This window comes from Anser brachyrhynchus, assembly GCF_964034855.1.
Source record: "Anser brachyrhynchus genome assembly, chromosome: 5".
In the NCBI taxonomy this organism is placed as follows: domain Eukaryota; kingdom Metazoa; phylum Chordata; class Aves; order Anseriformes; family Anatidae; genus Anser; species Anser brachyrhynchus.
This window is the reverse complement of record NC_137699.1, coordinates 46,774,757-46,789,502: the sequence shown is the minus strand read 5'-3', so window position 1 is coordinate 46,789,502 and position 14,746 is coordinate 46,774,757. Positions and strand designations below refer to the sequence as shown.

General features: G+C 37.2%; 1 long non-coding RNA gene across 1 annotated transcript; it reads right to left on the bottom strand.

Annotated features, from left to right (window-relative positions):
- Nucleotides 1-957: 957 nt before the first annotated feature.
- Nucleotides 958-7,283, bottom strand: LOC308195753. The gene is made up of 3 exons (XR_013951835.1): nucleotides 7,258-7,283; nucleotides 6,109-6,212; nucleotides 958-5,750 (listed from the first exon to the last, which is right to left on the bottom strand). It is a non-coding gene; the product is annotated as an uncharacterized lncRNA (long non-coding RNA).
- Nucleotides 7,284-14,746: the final 7,463 nt, after the last annotated feature.

Sequence of the window (14,746 nt, the reverse complement as noted above, 5' to 3'; positions counted from 1 at the left end):
TGGAGGCTGGGCAGAGAATGGATTGAGAGCAGCCCTGAGGAGAAGGACTTGCAAATGTTGGTCAATGAGAAGCTCAACATCAGCAGACAATGTGCGCTTGCAGCTCAGAATGCCAGCCATATCCTGTACTGCATCAAAAGAAGCGTGGCCAGCAGGTTGAGGAAGGTAATTCTCCCCATCTACTCTGCTCTCTTGAGACCCCACCCAAAGTACTCTGTTCATCTCTGGGGCCCCCAGAACAAGAGGGAAATGGACCTGTTGGAGCAAGTCCAGAGGAGGACCATAAGAATGATCAGAGGGCTGGAGCACCTCTCCTATGAAGACAAGGTAAGGGAGTTGGGGTTGTCCAGCCTGGAGAAGGCTCCAGGGACAACTCATAGCAGCCTTCCAGTACTTAAAGGGGGGATAAAAGAAATCTGCAGAGGGACATTTTACAATGGCATGAGTGATAGGACAAGGCATAACAGCTTTGAACTGAAAGAGGGTAGATTTAGATTAGATATAAGGAAGCAATTCTTGACTATGAGGGTGGTCAGGCACTGGAACAGTTTTCCCAGAGTATTACTGTGGATGCTCCATCCCTGGAATTGTTCAAGACCAGGTTGGATGGGGCTTTGGGAAACCTTGTCTAGTGGAAGTTGTCCCTGCCCATGGAAGAGGGGTTGGAATTAGATGATCTTTAAGGTCCTTTCCAACCCAAACTATTTCTATTATTCCATGATTCTAAGTTACATTACTGTAAAAGAAAGTTAAGGAGTGTTTATGAGGCAATCATACGCTACAGACTCTCCCCAGCCTCCCTTTTTTTTTTAAAAAAAAAACCTTGTGGAAACCACAGGAAGTAACACTGACCAAAATGACTGTTATCCCTGAACTTTCTTATTTTGTACTTAACTGGTTTTCAAAAGAAAAAAATTCCCATAGTAATGTCTAATATACAATACACAATACAACACATCATTTTAGGATTCTTTATTAAAAGGTTAGTTTAATTGGATAAAAAATAAATAAATAAATAAATAAAACAGCCTCAGTTTAGGATACTTGGACTCTACTCTAAAGTCTGAAAAAAATGAATATGTAATTCAGCCCCTCTTCCTTCTGATCCAGACACTTTTTTAACAAACTTGTGGTTGATACGAAAGCTTACATGTCAAGTTGCTAATGGAATTACAGATGCTGTACATAAATACTGAAAATCTCATGGCACTTTTTGTTGGACTTGTACCATTTCCTCTATCTTGTATTGCAGTTGAACATATGAGATGGCTGATGTCCTTCACCTTACAGATGGATGCCTTCCATCATGTTCCTTTTACTTTCTTTATGACTTACTCTTGGTGATGTAACACAAGCTAACCTTTCAGATCAATTTGGCATGATGTCCGTAATCTTAATCTTAGTGTTTTCAGCTATGTCAAATACTTCTTAACTGATACATTTGCGCATCTGAACTGAACTCATCCACATGAGGAATCTGGATGTCAGCATTCCTAGTGTTGACTGCAGCACTCAATCATGCAGACAATACCCATTGTAGATTAGAAAAAAAATCAACTGATCTTTGTTTCCTTCTACCTTTTTTTTATTATTATTATTTTTTCCCATTCAACTTGATAATGCTGTTCAGAGCTGAAGTTTCATGTTCTTTCTTTGGAATAGCCTTTTAAACTGAAAAATATTAAAATTATCTGTTTCAGAGAGAAAACACATGCGCAAGTAGGACAGTAAACCAGGATTTTCATCACATAGCTGGATAGAGTTCTGTGTAGCAAAACTGACAAAATAATACTTCTTCAATAGTGTGTGTTAGCCCTTGGGGTGTTGGTTGTACAATGAGGAAAATGTAACCTCAGGGAGCAGAACTATATTGTACACATATGTAATGCACTAGAAGTGAAACAGCAGAGTGACAGCTCTAATACATGCTGCAGGGCAACATCCTACAATGAGAATGGAATTGCTCTGTGTCTAGAATTCCAAAAAAATCAAATAACTTACTATTTTGTGACCATGAAAATCTCATCATTTTTGTTGTTTTCCACTCTATCTTTTGCACATATTTTATTAAAAATTATTTACATTCATCCTGGATTAGCCGAAAGCCAGTTAAGCTCTAGACCCAGATAGAAAACTATTGACAGTTCATCAGAGTACTCTTATAATGTAAAGCAGACTAGAATATGGTGTTGTTGCATTGCTGTGCAGTCCTAATGTTTTTCCTCTTCTGTTTCTTCTTACTTTCCTATATATTATATACCTTTATTTAAATGCTAATCTACTCATGCAAGTGGGCTATGGAGAAGAAACTAAGATATTCAAACTGAAGGAGAATTAACTTTCTTACAAGACTAATACTTGGGTAACCATCATTAGAATGAAGATAACACTCCGTTGAGTGGCTTTTGGAATGGCTGTTCCAAATATAATTTAAGTTTTCCTCTTGGAAAAATTATTTTGAAACTCTACAATTACAGGAACAGCACTGTAAAATGTGTCAAAGGAATTTCTTTTGAAGCGTACATTTAAGATTACTATTAATTTCTGTATTGTATCAACTTTCTATCAGATCTATGTGTGAAGACTTCTGCTCTTAGGATGCGATATCCAAAATGTAAGGTAAAAGACATTAGGGAGATGCTGAAGAGGAAAGGAATGCACAGTAAATAGCAAGGAACATCCTTGTAGGTGCTACCTTGCTTAGGTCAGTTTCACACTTGCACTTAAGCAAAAGTCCGGAGTAAGTAATGCCTATCAACTTTACTGCAGTGTGCAAGAGAAATCAGGATCAGAATGTAACTTGATCTTTGAAAAAATTCATCTGCAACCTGATGGATTCTTCTGTTTTTCCTTTACCTACCTTTGTACTAAATATCAAGGATGATAACTGAATAAATACATTAATTAATTAAAGCTTATTCATGTTAAGAGCAGTTCAGCAGGGAAGGACAGTGTTCCAGGATTCTGACTTCCTGGAAAACAGAAATCTGAAGTTCCCAATTTATTTTCATTGACTCATATTATTTTTAATAGACTGATAATGTGTTGCTGAATGTTTAAGTGTTCAGGAATGCAAATCATTCTTTGATGTTCATTTGTAATATGATCTCTTGATTCAACATCAACCTATATGGCTGTTAATCTCTACGGACTAAATTCAACACAGCGTATATAGGTCAACAGACAAAACCTCCACTGAAATCAATAACAAAAATAATTTACTGTGGTATAACATGTCAGTCTGCATTTAATTTGCTGTTACATGATTACACATGTACACAGCTGCTAGCCTCATTTACTTGTATTGTTTTTGACTGTGCAATACTTACTTATACAGATTTTTGAAGGTGCCTACTTTATCCTAGTGTTAAGTTCCATTCAATATTTATTTGTAAAATATGATCCAAAGAGTTACACCTCTATGCCAGGCTTGGTTGTTTTTTTTTTTGTTTGTTTGGTTGGTTGGTTGGTTTTTTTATTGCAGACCATATCCTTAGGTCTATGAAAGCTGAATCTAGAATAACAGCTATAGGGATGGAGTAGAAGAGAAGCTGGCTCCATTTTCAGGACTTGAATGCCACAGGCAAGATCAAAAGCTTTTCTAAGAATATGGGATCCATTCAATCCAATCAATCCGTTCCATACAGTTCTGTAGATCCAGACTTTGAACACTATGCAGTCCAAGCAGTTTGTCTCTTGGGTCTGAATGAAGGAAAAGTTTGCCATTATGTCTAACACTGCAATAGTTAATCTATATTTTTGTGCTTAGGTCTTAGAGCAGAAATGAAAACTCAGTCAGATCCCTTAGATACCTAAACCAGAACTTATTCTATATCCCAACCTTCTTCTGGAAGGCTGGAGATAACTACCCTGAGGGGTCTCAGAGAGGAAAATAATTTACCACTTCACTGAGAGGGCTGTGGATATAAAACTGCTACATGAAAGTCAGGCACTGCCACTAGCACCCGTGCATTCATTGGCAATAGCCGTGAGGCACTGGTTTGCTCCAAATTCAGTGAGAGAGTTGTGACCTGTGTTTACGCATACAATTAAGGGATTCGGGTGTCATTCTACCTGCTCTCTAGAGCCCAGTCATGCCTGGATGAAAGAATTGTCTCGTTAGTGTGGTATCGTTCAGACCTTCAGGAGTTAAATGAAACTGGGAAGTGGGTATTGTACAGCAAGTTACATGTATTACTATGTAATTCCTGGTTTAGGTATTTAAGCTTTGTGGGTTTTTGTTTGTTTGTTTTTGGTTTTGTTTGTTTTATTTTGTTTTGGTTTTGGTATTGCTACTAGTGTTTGAATTGAGACCATTATTTACAAATAGGAGAAAAATGTATACAAAGATTTAATTTATGTGCACAACATATTTATGGATGTTCTCCTTGGAAGGCATTTTTACTTCTACTCAGTTTATAACCAATCTTTTTAAAGCAATATTCCACTGAAGTTATCAGGAGACTTGTGTGGGGTATATATACTGCTGAGAGAATAAAACAACAGTGAGAAAGTGAATAAAACACTGGAAAGTTATCTGACCAACTTCAAACCTGGAAACAAAACTTGGATCATAGCTGGTTCTTATTTTGTTCAAATCACTTCACTAATCCCTTTAAAAATATAAATCATTCATACTTAAATATCTAGAGTTTTGTCTGTCTTGCTAATGTGCTCTGTCTGGAGACTGTTAAATCATTCTGCAATAATATTGTCCTGGGTTACTTTGAGAGCAATGTGAATTTAAAAGAGGCTGATGGTCAAGGCTGTCTGAAATGCATCCAATAACCACAGAAATGAAATTTAATTGAGGCAAACACTGTAGTAATGTGTTAAATCTGCTAGGCTTCTCATTATAACACCAGGTAAAAATTTTCCCCTGAGCATTACTTGGTATAAGATTTTTCAGGGTTAAGGGAAAGAAAAACATTCGAATGCTCAACATTTTTTGAATCACAAAAAAAATACAAAAAAAAATCACTTTTTTTAGCTTACACAAATATTGTTGTTATTATTGTTACTATTAGTATTGTTATAAGAAAGAGCTTCATTTTTTGAAAATAACTTACTGGAAGTAAGTAGTCCTAACCAACCTATGTTCTGGTCTGGTTGAGGACTGACGTAAGTCAGATCTGAAGAGATGAGGGAAAGTCTGATATTTCAGTTCATATTTATTCAGTCTTTCAGGGTACAGATTGTTTACGATTATATAAGTAAATTCTCCACCAGCTTTTGTTTGATGTCTGTATCTCTTGTTATCAGGAGTAGAAACATTTCAGGAAGAATCATCATTTGACAGTCATAAGTTCACTACTTGATTCTATGTTTTGAGTACAGCTAGCTGAGTCTGTGACCTTTCCTTTCTCCCCAGCTGAAATCCCTGGGTTGGTCTGGTCCTCTGCCCAGGTCTTCAGGTGGAAAGTAGCCATGTCCTCTCTTGCCTCTGAAGTGTGCCAAACACTGTAATGGGCTGGAAAACAATCCTTGTGGTCTGAGCAGTAGTGCTTTTAAAACATTCAACTGCTCTGTGGGCTACACAGCTACGGAAATGACTAACGTTACAAATGGCTGTTGCGACAGCACAGAGGGCAGTATATTGCACTTACTGCAACAAGATGAAGTATAAACCACAAACCACAAATCATGCTTATGATTTGAAAGCAGGTGAATATTCTTCTGCTAGATCCCCAGACAGATATAAAGGAGGAAAGGTGGCAAGGTCCTCTATGCTCAGTGAAGAGTTGTCTGGTCTGCAAGCAGAAAATAGAGAATAGAGTAGACTTCATTGTTGTTGTTTTGTGGTTTTGTCCATCCTCCTCCTCCCTTGCCCCCTCCCCCCCACCTCAAAAAAAAAAAAAAAAAAAAAAAAAAAAAAAAAACTAGAGGGCAATACTCAGCTGTTTTCTGCAATTTTTGTGGAACTGTAAGCACTTGGCTCCAAGACAGTTCTGGGAAAAGAATTGTTGAAAGAAAGCTTTCTCATATGGTATTTCTCTAACATGGACAGAAGTAGAAACTGCCGTAAATTTTATGAGAAAAAACATTCTGTGGTGATTCCTACCCCAAAAGTGAAGACCTACATATCAAAAAGAGCCTTTAGGTACTTACTCACAGGGAGCTTGATTCTCAGGCACTCTGGTTTTGCATCTGTCTTCTTGTATAAGGTGTGTGGCAGTTTCTAAAGTGGGAAGTAAGCCAGCAATCTTCAGCACCTGCCACAACAAGATGTTAGGACTCGTTAGGACTCTGGGCAGCTCTAAGTCTTCTCTAATTTATATTCACAGAAAAATCAGCTCTATACAGTGTGGGAAATGGAGGAACCTACTTTTTTTTTTTTTTCAAGTTACAAATAAGGATCTGTTCCCTGAATCTGTTGTTCACAGTTCACTTGTCTCTGTAAAAATTTTATGCAACAGGTGAGGAAATTCAGGCAATTAAATGGGAATATTGATAATATTACTAAATGCAGTGCTATCTCCTTTGAAATATTTTGATCCGTTTTTTGTTATCCGATTTCTGTGCTCAAACTCATTTTGGAATTACCAGATAAAAGGATAGTAAAATTTATAAAAGCAGAACAAAAGCACCTGGCAGAAGCTAAAGGATAGGAGATTTATGTTTATATCTAGAAGTGGAAAGAACCAGAGAAACACCAGTGATTTATAAAACCTACTCAAGTACAAGAAGCAAAGCATATAAAATATCCATGAAAACGTTTATGGGAGACATCAGAAAAACACTGTCAGAGAGATATGGCTATGAGAGTCAACACGTTGGGGAAGTGGGAGCAAGAACACCAACAACTGTTAAAATTTGGAAGGAATTACCCATAGTGATTTTTCTAAACAGCAACAAAAATACTCTTATGTTCCTGGTTATTTGTTGATAAAAACATTTTAGAAAATAAGAGTTTAGGAAACCTCCATTACTTATTTGAGATGTTAGCAGAAAGTGAGACAAGATCTCAAGTGCATAAGATAATTAGTAGGAGCTTCTAGAAGTGAAATGGCAGAAAATACTTGTTGTGGTTTAACCCGGCTGGCAGCTAAACACCACACAGCCGTTCACTCACCCTCCCCCCTCCCTCTCTGGGATGGGGGAGAGAAACGGGAAAGTGAAGCCTGTGAGTTGAGATAAAGACAGTTTATTAAGACAGGAATATAATAATAACAATAATAATAATAATAGTGATAATGATAATAGTATTAATAATAATAATGTGTAAGAAAACAAGTGATGCACAATGCAATTGCTCACCACCCGCTGACCGATGCCCAGCCTATTCCCGAGCAGCCGGCCCCCCACCCCGGCCAGCCACCCCTATATATTGTTTAGCATGACGTCAGATGGTATGGAATACCCCTTTGGCCAGTTTGGGTCAGCTGTCCTGGGTCTGTCCCCTCCCAGCTCCTGCTGCACCCCTAGCCTGCTCGCTGGCAGGACAGAGCGAGAAGCCGAAAAGTCCTTGGCCTGGTGTAAACACTGCTCTGCAACAATTAAAACATCAGCATGTTATCAGCGCTCTTCTCATCCTAATCCAAAACATAGCACCCTACCAGCTACTATGAGGAAAAATTAACTCTGTCCTAACTGGAACCAGGACAATACTTCAAGTCCCTCAGCAATACTGCCCTTCATTGAAACTTATGAGGACAATATCATTGTAATAAGATCTGAAATGCAGGAAAGAAGGAAGGGAGCTGCTGAGACAAGGCTACTTGTAAAGGATGGGGAAACCATTTCCTCCTGTCAACAATGTGCTACCTTCAATGGCTCTGCTGACTCCCACTGCAAAGTTGAGAGGTCTTAAACTGAAGACAATCCCTGACTGTTCTATCTGCTGGTAATCAGCACAGATCACATGCACTGTGAGCACAGATACACGGTATTTTTACTTTCCAAAAGCAATATAAGATAGTGTCCTGAATACTCAGGAAAGTATTCAAAGAACACCCAGCAGAGATGTCTGAAGTAAACAGTTGCAAACAGAGCTGCTTGAAATTTTTCAAAAGCATTTTTAAGTAGATGAATATACTTTATGTAACACTGAATATGTTCACAACAAACTACAGGTTTTCATCCTTTTTTTGTGTGTGTCTGTGTGTGTGTGTGTGTTTCCTTCTTCTACCCACCAAGTTCTAAAAAGGAAAGTTTATAATAAAGAAAAATTATGAAATCAAAAAAGGAAATGTTCTCAAAGTCACCGAAGATTAAGACAAAGATTCATGAAAAACTAATGAGACAAGATTGGTAACATTTTAAAAATAATTTATTCACAATATTTTTTTACATTTTTAGAAATGTCAAAAACAAACAAACAATGACAACAACAAACAAAAACAAGCAGACAAAAAGTCCAGCTTTTTGCTAAAACATAGATGCCTAAAATATTTTAACTGATATACCAATTGAACATTGATTTCCAAAGTAATGTTGTTACTGTATTTTAGAAATGTGTGTCATCCCCTCATAAAAAATATCCGGATAGTTTTGAGATGTTTCCTAAAGAGTGATTCCCACAGTGATGAAATAAATACTAGTCACTTGCCTGCAAATAAATATTTCCAAAGCCTTGGGGCTATTCCATGCCACAGTTTGAAGACTCATTCTTTTCCCTGGTCTTTTTGAAAGCAAATCCTTATGAACAGACCTAATGTTTGTACACCATGGGTGTCTTTTATAAACACCTATAGGACCAAATTCTACCCCATTTATTTAGTGTCTCTCCATTCCCTTCCCATATTTCCATTAATTTTTCAATCAAAGAGACATTACTGGACATTAATAAAGGCAGAATTTGGAGCTTTCTTTTCTAAGAGTTATGGAAACTGAGCTACTTACTTCAGTGCTAAAGGGTTACTATCTCATTCAAGGCATAAAACTTGAGTTTAGTGTGTGCATCACAGCAGCAAGATTCAGCTCTTATGAATCCACATTACTCTGGGGAGGATAGTAGATCTTAAATCCTCTCTGTAAAAAGCTGGTGTGACAAATATTTTGTCAATTGGTTTAATGTGTATTAAAATAGTATTATTGGTTTATAGTAATAAAAATATTAAACCACACTCATCCTTCCCAAGTTCAATTGAATCCCCATAAAGTTGGAAATCTGTCAAACTGAAAATTTGTAAGAAAACACCTTTTACTTTAAATTTATAAAAAATAATCTCTTGCCCTACACATTTGTAAAATTTTAAATGAGTGCAATTTGTATACTTAAAAAAAAAAAAAAGTTAAAATTGAGTGAAATGTACCATGGTTTTCAATTGCTTTCAATTACCATTAAACCTTTCTGAGAGCAATTTGCATAATGTTTCATAAACATGTAGGCAGATTAACCTTTTTAGTTAATTTATTCATTAGCAGTAAAAATTCAAAGCACCTCTTATGAGAAAATAATGTCTTGCTGTTAAATTACATGGAAACAAAGCAATTGGGACATAGTTGTCTAAGTTCTCCCTGTGTCAAAGCACAAAATAGTGGAGAGAATAAAGCTTTGCCTGTTAGCAGAGTGTTGATTAAATCGCCTGTTTGTGAACAATTAGCAGTATTACAAGAAGATTATATGAAGTATTAATTAGAGATGGGTTAGAAGACTCCTGCGTGGAGCAGTTACCTGCAAATATGGGGGAGGAAAGAATGAAAAAGGCCATGAATAGACAGAGAGCTGCTTGACCCTTCCCTGCCTTAAACCTCTTATAATCTCTTACATCCTGGCAATGGAAAATGTGGTAATTTAGTACTATTTTTTTCTTTCAGTTTGTGGTCCCTTTGTACATTTGTAACTGGCTGCTTGAGATAGAAAGGAGTGGCCCACATTCCTTCCTCCCATCCCACCCCCTCCTGCCGTGTGGTCTCAGTCTTTCATTTTAAATGTGACTGAATGAATTCTTTAAATGTTACATAATTGTTCATATGTGGGAATGAAAAAAGTGGCTGAAGTTTGTACACTTATGTGGCAATTTACTAGCCAGGTTCCTGAGGCATTTTCTGTAACAGGAGATTAAACCCTTCCTGTGAGCTGGAATTGAATCATTTGAAGATTGACCTTAAGTAATTGGCAAGTCTATCACTTTGGGTAAGATTATACATTTGGTGACACAGGCAAGGACAGTTCTTAGGGGGCAACTGATTAGCTGATGAGGACAGTCAAAGCTTGAATGTGTTATTTGACAGTTTACAATAGCACCTACCCTTATATCTCCTCATTAAGAAATAAAATGAAAGGTTTCTGTACATACAGACTGACCTCAGCCCAATGTGCTCTCTCATATGTAATCCACTGTCTTTACAGTGTATCCAAAGCAAATATGACATTACATTCAGTGCCCCTATCTTTATTTTCTTTGTTTATATACCTAAGTGTGAATATTTAGATAGAAACAGATGTCTCAATCTAGCAAACACAGCTCCGTTAGTGCTACAATAACTTCACATTTTAATTTTCTGCACAATCCAGTTGATATTTTTACACTTTTTCATTATCTCTGTATAGTTTTACATCTGGAAGGCATATACTGATTTCAAGATTTCAAAGTTTAGGAAATTCCACACACCCTTGTGGTGACTTGTAAATACAGACTATACAGGCAGTATGAGAATGTAAAAATCTTTAAGTGCACAAGTACAAAGAAGTATTAAATTACTTAACTACTAATAATTACCCATGATACTCTTACACTATTGTCATGTGCTGGTAATGGAATGTGGTTGACTTAACTGATGTAAGTCAACCACAAAAGTTGCTACAATCTTAAACAAGTCTCTGGAAAGGGCTCTTAAAAATAAATAGATTCTCTATGGAAATTTAAAACAGATAAAATAAATAAACAAATGCATAAAATGAGAGAACATATTTATAAATATTATGTTTGCAGATTTTAACACACACTACTAACTGCTGAAATAAGCTTTCAAATAAACATAATTTGCAGTACTAAGCAGAAGAATCCTGAACACTGTTCATATTTATGATGTGTCTTAGAGTAAAAAACTCTTACCACAATTACTGAAGAGTAGATTCAAATCACAGGTGAGACTCAGCTTAAAACTTATTTAACATCTATACTTTCTACTTCAGATCAGTTTTGTCCTTATTTAAACCATGGTCTGAACTCCCATTACTCCTCAGCCCAAAAGGAGAGAAGATATTTTCTCAAGGCAAATCTGTCTTGCACAGGATTTGTGTTCCATTACACCTCTATACTGTAATGCAATTCAAGGATGGAGCTGAGACTGTGCCTTCATGTTATATCCATGCCTTGGTTGCAAAGTAATGTGCGACTGTTGTTCTTGGATAATAACTGGAGATTGCTGAACAGCCTCCAGTGTAAACTAAGATAGAGACCTACCTGTTCTCATATTACTAACATGTAGCTAACAGGTTGCTCAGAGAGATTGTATAGCCTCCATTCTTGGAGGTTTCCAAGACATTACTAAATAAAGCCCTGAGACACTTGCTTTGATCTTATAGTCAACCTTGTTTGAACTAGAGACATCCAGAGACTTTATGATTCTGTGATCACAATCCACTTCCAAGAAGGGCAAAAGAGATAACTGACCAGCAAAATAAATCAGGTACTTTCATTGAACAGAATGAGGAGAGCTGTTTCACCAGGTTTAAGACCTCATTAGACTTGATTTTGTTGATGTCTGTGAGAGCTGCACATATGGTTTAAAGAAACCAACCACCACCACGACCAAGAAACAAAAACAAACAAAAATGAAAAAAAAACACAAACAAAAACAAAACAATCAAAAGCAAATAAGACTCTTTTCATTTGATACCTCCCTGTGCTTGAACCTTTCCTATCATTTTTGTTTGACATAAGAATGATCATGTTGTTGCTGTTAACTACATATCATTAATAACAATTGAGCCAACCACACCCTGGAATACACCAAGCACAACACAGCTAGCCAGTTGAGGGATATGATTGTCCCCCTCTACACTACATTGGTGTGGTCTCTCCACAAGCAGTGTGGAGTTGTGGGTGCCACAGTACAAGAAGGACATAAAACTATTAAAGAATATCCAAAGGAGGGCAACAAAGGTGGTGAGAGGTCTGGAGGGGAAGACATATAAGGAGTGGCTGAGGCACTTGTTTTCTTCATCCTGGAGAAGAGGACACTGAGGGGTGACCTCATTGCAGTCTACAGCTTCTTCATGGAGGGTGAGGGGGGAGGTACTGAAATCATCTCTCTTGTGACCAACAATAGGACCTGAGGGAACAACATGAAGTTGCAACAGGAGAGGTTCAGGCTGGATATCAGGAAAAGGTTCTTCGCCAAGAGGGTGGCCAGGCCCTGGAGCAGGCCCCCCAGGGAAGTGGTCATGACACTGAGCCTGCCGGAGTTCAAGAAGCCTTTGGACAGTGCTCTCAGACATATGGTCTGATTTTGGGGTGGTCCTGTGTGAAGCCAAGAATTGTACTCAATGATCCTTGTGGGTCCCTTCCAACTCAGGACAGTCTATGATTTTATGATTCTATGAGCTAGATTGTAATAGAAGGACATTTATTCCTTTTTTCATGGTATTTCAAATAGCGTTTTGCCTCCCTATCTTTGCTAAAGGTGTACAAGTCACTCAGCTCATGGACAGGTAGCAGAATGGGGGTTTAGTAATAGTATAACTAAAAAAAATAATAATAAATAAATAAAAAGTAATACTCTTGCTCCCTGTACAGACTGCCAAAGCCTGGTTTGTGAGAATGATGCAGTTCCAAGCAATGCTAGGGAAGCATAGAAGTTTGGACACTGGCAGAGTTAAATCGAAACCCATCAGGAAAACAAGGGTTTGTATCTTTGATAGATAATACATTAGGGGAAAAACAAACAAACAAACAAAAACAAAACAAAACAAAACAAAAAACACTATGAGAGACTTGCTCTGTGATTAAGAATTAGCAACCAGTAAACATAAATATAAAAATAATCTGCCATATTCAAAATCACTATGCTTATTCTGCAAGAATGTTAATGTAGGATGTGCTTGTAAAGAAAATACTGAGCTCTTCTCATATACACCTAAAAAAGGTTGCCAGACACCCTCTCTAGGCTAAAAGAATATTTCACTGGATGTTTTCACCAGGTAACAGATCTGTGTTCATCTTATATCTATATCAGACACCTCATTCCTGACAAAGTGAAGTAGCTGAAGCAATTACCTCAGACATGATAATAAATTTAAATGATATGAACCCTGAATATTTAATGAAGGAATAGTTTTATATAAAGCCTGCTTCAGGAATATTTTGCTTTGACTTTCATCAAGAAGTCAGTTTGAAAGATCACAGAATGTTGAGGTCAGCATCAGATGAGGTCCTGATCTTCCTGACAGGATCCTACCCTGATTGTATCATTAAACTCCCCTAAGGAGCAATTCATATTATAACTGTGGCACTTTGTTTTGTTATGGGAATGGAACTGGAGTTAAATGGAAAGCAAAGGTCAGCTGTCATTAATAAAAGGGTTAAATACAGTGTCAAATGGCAGAAAAAATGGCTTAAAACACTAGGGGAAAATCTATTCTAATTTTGAAGAGCCTGCCCTGAACAATTGCATATCCACCTTGACAGGAAAAGCTTCTTTTAATGTCTCCTCTCGGAGTAGCCTCCATTATTCTCCATCCGTTAAGCATAAATTGTAGGAAATTAGACGTGTTTCAGGGGTCATAAACTCATTTCCCTCCTTCAGCAAGTATAGTATAAAGAGTTTAAGTATAGTGTAAACTAGTGTCTATTTAATCCAATGTCAATTTATAAGCATTGTAATGTGTCTGTTTATTTCGATGTTCAACTCCAAATGGAGACTCCTCCTGTTCCCCAAGGAAAACACAAATTCAAAAGTATATTTGGATAGGAAATACCAGTATTTAAACAAAGATTTTTTTACAGACAACACTGGAGAAACATGATGGAAGTACAAGGAAAGAGACGATTTTGCTATCATAGATCATAGAATCATAGAATCATGGGATGGTTTAGGTTGGAAAGGACCTTTTTTTCAGAACACATTAGCTTACTAAATTTCAGCAAATATGGCCTTTTTGGTTAAAACAAGATGTATCTTGTGTGCCACAGAATAACTTACAGTTCCATGGCCTGTGCACTCAAAGGGTATGCAAATCATTAAAATTCAGTCTCTTTATTGCCTAAATAAACCCAAAACCTGGACAGGAATCTCAGTTTTGTGCTCCAAAATGCTTTAACTCTTTTGTTATTCTGGATTGGCATTGTACCCATTGGAGTTGCTCCATGATATATAAATAGGTATGCATTATTAAATATTCATAAGGGAAAGTAATTAAAACTGTCCTCTATAACTTTGATGAGCTTTCCTGTCACTGGACCACAGAGCAGTTATTAATCATGTTGTCCTATGGGGTCATCTTCAACAACAAGTATTCAGGAAGTCTGGCTTTTGTTGTATCCTGGTGGTATAGCATACTCACAGCTAGTGCCAGTAAAACTCAAGCAAGCACAGGTAGGACTTCAGCCCAGACCTTCCCTCAATTTTGTAACTTTATGTTGAACCGGAGTACTAGTATTTAGCTACCTGATAGAGTGGCTGGTACAGGCACCTGTCTTAATGCCTGTGCATCCAGAGCTGGAGAGATGCACTTAACTACATTTCAGTGGAGTGGTAGAATCCCTTGCTTGTACTGGGATTTTCATGAAGTTAGCCAGTGATATAAAACTATACTTTTAAGTGCCTAATTCTCATAGATATCATGTAGACCAGTTGC